This window comes from Diplotaxodon limnothrissa, linkage group LG23 (assembly GCF_057381915.1).
Source record: "Diplotaxodon limnothrissa isolate DT_005_m linkage group LG23, D_limnothrissa_male_GT1.1, whole genome shotgun sequence".
Taxonomy (NCBI): domain Eukaryota; kingdom Metazoa; phylum Chordata; class Actinopteri; order Cichliformes; family Cichlidae; genus Diplotaxodon; species Diplotaxodon limnothrissa.
The window spans coordinates 6425503-6431508 of record NC_140617.1 but is presented as its reverse complement, the minus strand read 5'-3'; positions in this window follow the sequence as shown (position 1 = coordinate 6431508).

The window sequence follows — 6006 nt, the reverse complement described above, 5'->3', positions numbered from 1 at the left end:
AAACGAACTGCCTTTGCATTCAGTTATGTGAAAAAGATACCGGGACCTGGTATGTCAACAGCACCGCCTACAACTGCAAAGCTCTCCAGCGAGTAGTGCGGTGCTCTGAACGGATAATTGGAGGTGAGCTTCCCTCCGTCCAAGACATCTACAGGAAGCGGTGCCTGAGGAAAGCTGGGAGGATCATCAAGGACTCCAGTCACCCCAGCCATAAACTGTTCAGACTGCTTCCATCAGGAAGGAGGTTCTGCAGCATCCGGTCCTGTACCAGCAGACTGAGAGACAGCTTCTTCCATCAGGCCATCAGACTGCTGAACACTTCATAGACACCTCAGCTTCACTACTGGAACTTAAACATTATGCACTACACACTGTACAGTAATGCCACTGTTTTGCACATGTCTCAACTCTGTATATTTTTATATATTTTATTTTTTACTATTTAATTTGTAAAAATGTGTATACACACACACACATACACACACACACGTAGAAAAACATTTAGTATACACATCCAGAAATGCATACACTATTATATATTGTACATATATTTATTAGTTTCAGGTTGGCAATTCTCGTATTTTGCTCGTTTGTGTTGTTGTGTTTTGCACATCTCTGTTGCTTGTGGGGCTCGCACACAAGAATTTCACTCGCATGTGCTGTGCCAGTGTGCCTGCACATGTGATGTGACAATAAAAGTGATTTGATTTGATTTGAAAAGAAACGATTCACAGGACACTGCAGTACTTTAAAAAACAAAAACTATCTTTAGCAACAGTAACTTTAAATATTTTCGTTCTGTATGACTTGTCTCTCACATAGTTGTAGAGAAATGTTGGCCCACTTTTAATAACTCTTTGTCATCTTCCATCCCAGACAGTAAGCAGAAAGAAGCAAATCATCATGTCCCACTAGCTACAAGTGCTATGTTGATAATATAATAGAATAGCATAGCATAGAATAGAATAGATCTATGTACAATGAGATTGAAAGAAACTTCTGCCCAGTGGAAACATGTAAAGAACAAAAAGGAAAAGGTAAAAGTGCACAGTTCTCCGGTGCTAAGTACATACTCAAGAATAAATATGGATTTTATATATACAGTAATATATAACATTGCACATGTTACATATTGCAAAGTGATTAGGATTATGACTGGATTCAACTTTATTGTCATTACACAGCTATGAATACAGGGTAACGAAATACAGTTTGCATCTAATAAGAAGTACAAGAATAGTAAGTGCAATAAGAGCAGATTACATACAGATAAGTTAAGCAAATATACAGATGTACTACAGGCAGATGTACGGATATACTAATATATACAGATAAGGGTACTACAGTGGCTTGCAAAAGTATTCACCCCCCTTGAACTTTTCCACATTTTGTCACATTACAGCCACAAACATGAATCAATTTTATTGGAATTCCACGTGAAAGACCAATACAAAGTGGTGTACACCTTATCCCTGACCTGTCTGGTGTGTTCTCTGGACTTCATGGTGTTGTTTCTCCCAATATTCTCTTAGACAACCTCTGAGGCCGTCACAGAGCAGCTGTATTTGTACTGACATTAGATTACACACAGGTGCACTCTGTTTAGTCATTAGCACTCATCAGGCAATGTCTACGGGCAACTGACTGCACTCAGACCAAAGGGGGCTGAAAAATTACCCAAACAAAAATGTTTGGAATCATGTATGATTTTTGTTCTACTTCTCACGTGTACAACACTTTGTATTGGTCTTTCACGTGGAATTCCAGTAAAAATGATTCATGTTTGTGGCTGTAATGTGACAAAATGTGGAAAAGTTCAAGGGGGCCGAATACTTTTGCACGCCACTGTATAAAGGGTGGAATGGTTATGAACAGATTATGTACGGAGAGACGAAGTATACAGATGAACTCTGAGTAGACTATAATAGCTAACAGTGTATGCACTGTACCAGAGAGCATACTATGTCAGTGTCCTAAACTACAGTATTAACCAATATGAGCATACGGTGAATGTTACAAATGAATGTGAATCATGATCATGGTCCCTGAGAGGGATAAGGGGTTATGGATGGAGAATTAGTGTGGATGGAAGCAGCAGGGGACTGAGTTCAGTAGGGTGACAGCTGTGGGGAAGAAGCTGTTCCTAAACCTGCTGGTTTTAGTCTGTAGGGTCCTGTAGAGTCTTCCAGAGGGGAGGAGCTGGAAGAGTTTATTGGCAGGATGAGAGGAGTCCCTGAGAATGAAGTGTGCTCGGCGTAGACATCTCTTCTTGTGGACATCCTCAATGGCAGGAACATGAGGGAAAGAGGAACAGGTGGCAAGACAGCTGGAACTAATTGGGCAAGACAAGGAAGTAAAGCACAATACAATAACATGAGACAAAACCTTCAAAGTAAAAAAAGAAATCCACAGACTAAACCTAGAGGCACAATGCTAACACGGAACAGTGGGAACACAGAACCAAAACCTAAGAACTAACAAAGACACATCAAGAAATCAAAGAGTAATAATACCAAAATGGAAAAGACTGCGTCGCCGACCCAAGACCGTGACAAAAGAAATAACTGGGAACAACCATATTACAATCCTCTGTAATGCACATTGAACCTTTAGGGCCTTCTAAATCTAACTAATGCAAATAAATCACACTGAGGTTTCTTTACACTGAGAGATTTCTTTGTGTTAAAGTTTGCACTTTGCTCACGGTTCAGCATGAGGTGGGACTGCAGCGCTATCAGTGATTCAGGTTACAAGTTAACCTGTGACCTGTTCTCAGGATGTATCTAGTCAGAGATAGATCATTAGTCATAGTTGTTCTGTGTATATGTTCCTATTAAGTGGATTTAAGATTTATGTCAAGTTTAAAGCTAAGGCATTTGGAGGATTTATTTAATGGTTCCACAATATGACTTACCCCAGACAGGCTGTTGTCACAGAAGAGCAAACATGTCCTCTTGTGTTCAAAGTTGACCATGAAAAGTTGAACCTTGACATACCTGGACATGTCTGCTGTTCACTTGTAGCAGGAGAGTTGAATAGAAGATATGGAGTCGATATACAATCTTCTCTGCTTGGAGTGGATAGATGGCAGGAGTATTTTAATATTTTTGACTGTTTTTCTACTGTTGACAGATATTCTGAAGAACAGAGTGCCAAAAAACTTTCCTCCTGGACCCTGGGCTCTTCCTTTCATTGGTGACCTTCATTGTATCCAGTCTACCAGACTTCACGTGCAGTTGACAGAAGTATGAGTCCTTACCAAAATAAAAAATAAAGGTATTACATTTGAGGTTTCAAAAACCTTCATTCAACCAGACAGATTTCACCTGCAGCTGACTAACTAGTAATAAAAAAAGAAAAATAATGTGAAAAGAAACAAACATGTGAAATGAATCACTGGAGTGCAAGGAGGCATAATTTACACTGGAGTAGACAGAGTTGTTATTTAGCTTGCATGAGGCTTGAAGCAACTATATGATGATTAAGGCTTTATTTAGCAAACTTTTACTGGCTTGTGCAAGCCCTACATACAGGGTCAATAACAAGTAAAAATATTAATTTATAAAATGGAATCGTCAACCTGGAAAAACAAATCTAGCACAATTCATAAATTAAATGGGCCCTAAAATATACTGCATTAGAATTGTAATATTTTAGTTTATAGACATAAAATTAGTTAATCTGTAACATTTTAATCAATTACATTCAGCAATGCACTAATTCCAATTTCTCAAAAGTTAATTTTTGAAATATTTGTGTAATGGGTTCTGTGATAGTAATTTGGGTTCTTCTTTTGAAGTTTGGACTGTTTGCTTAACCAAATACGCGTTATATGTATAATGTACTTGTACGTGCTTGTAAATAGTTATTTATTTTTCTTTCTATTCAAATATTTTTAACAAGTGAAATTATCACGACAAAAAGGTTAATTATTTTTAGTCGCATTCCTATGTGTATATTTGGCTTCAATCAACCTAACAGGTTGTAGCCTACTATGACTAAATTTTAGCAGTGCTGATATTTAGTAAACAAAAAACAGCAACAAGTATTGATTGTAGAAATGATAAATATAAATAGCCTCCTCAGAATGTATCTTGTTCCAAAAACAACAATATGCCGTCTGTGTTCAGTTTGCAGAGAAATATGGAAACATTTTCAGCCATTTTCAGGAGAGAAACTCAGTCTGGACTTCATTTTGGGAGCCACACGCAGTCCCAAACCTTATCGTCTGTGTGCTGTGCCACGTTAGAGCATGAGTTATCCTAAACTGAGCATGTCTGTTTCTCTGCTCTCTCAATGACTGTCTTCTGCTATTATTTTCCGTTGTTTTTAAGTCAACTCCAGTGAAAACATTTCTTGAAAAAGGCAAAGCCCTGTGGCTGTTTGGGAACTAAGGATGCTGGTATTTTACAGAATAAAAAAAACAGAACATCCACCAGCTAGCAATATTCACACATGGCTTGGAAAGTAACGATAAAAAGATCTCTACCAAATTTACTTTTTTCATATATTTCACCTCTAAGTTTCAGGATGGCTGCTAGGTTTTGTGTAACAAGCATAGGAACAAATGAAGTGTGGACATAAGCTCCTCAGTGCAGGCTCCAACCATGTTACATAAGACTGAGGACATCTTGGGAATTCCAATGTAAATAACAAGTCAGGAGGTTGAGCTCTTCCAGCTGGTTACTATGGAGCTGATTGTAAATTGAAGCTTCAAACTTCAAAATGTATTTAGCTCCAAACTTCTTAAAAGTCTGCTTTGATATTGCTTTTCAAGTCACAGATATTTGCAGAGTTTTTAATGTAAATCTAAATGTAACATAAACATGTTAAGTATATGTGCCAGTTCTAAATATTATTGGTTAAATCTAAATGTTATGGGAAACAAATTTGCAGTATTAACAACCCATTCATTCCCATTTGAGTGTTTCAATACAGCTGGATGATGCAAAAGACTAAAGTACACAAATAGCAATTTGGGGGGCGCTAGCCAAGAAGTTTGCTCAACTGTCGGCCTCAATGTAATAGCAGGAATACACAAACCTGCAAACAAATTGTTGTATAGAGATTAATTATTGGGCAGCATTTAATGACTGACAAACGACTCTGTTACTTTAACTTCCCCTTGTTCAGTTCAACTTGCTTTCCCCCTTTTTTTAAAATACATTTTAAACAATTAATCACTATTCTCTTAAGTCAGTGTATAAAAGCGATCCATTTGAATAAAAGGCACACCGATATCTTTGTTAACTGTATCATTTTAAATAATTTTTCTTTAAAGTTCTCCTCATTATTCTTCCCACATTCCAAACCAAATTAGGAGTCGGGTTTCAAGATAAGGTGCCAGTGCCTTTAACCTACTGGACGGTTTAAACGTTTCACACACTGAGTGTGTTGTTTTCTTTGGCTCTGAATATGTTATGTAATTATGGCAAGAACCCAAAGGTCCCCAGAAGAAGAATACCAACTACTGTAAACCATACAGGCCAGTAGAAGTCTGAAATATACTGCTCAAAAACTGATCGTGCTTAAATCACAAATGAGATCTTTGTGAATGAAATATTTAATAAATATATTACGTAATTTTTTGAGAAAAAAAAAACAAAGTAGACAGTCAGTGAAAAACAAAGCCATAAGCTTTCTAAATTTAACTAAAAGGTAAAAGTTTTATTTCTCGGGTGTTTTCTTAATTAATAAATGTACGAAAACAATAATCCTACACTGAAAACACACCGTGTGTCTAAGACCTGAAACAAGCACTGTTACCTGTGTTCCTCCTAAACGTAGCCCTAAATTTTCCTAACTTCATACACTGTTACAACTCCGATTTTTTTTTTTTTTTTTTTTTTTTTTTTTCACTTACTGAATACGGGACAGACTTGACTGGGGGAAAGAAGGGGAGAAAGAAAGAGGGAAAGAGAAACAGCTGAGAAGAGGGACGGGGGAGAAGGGCAAAAGACAAAAACCAACAGAACGGGCAGAGAAAAAAAATGCATATATCAATCA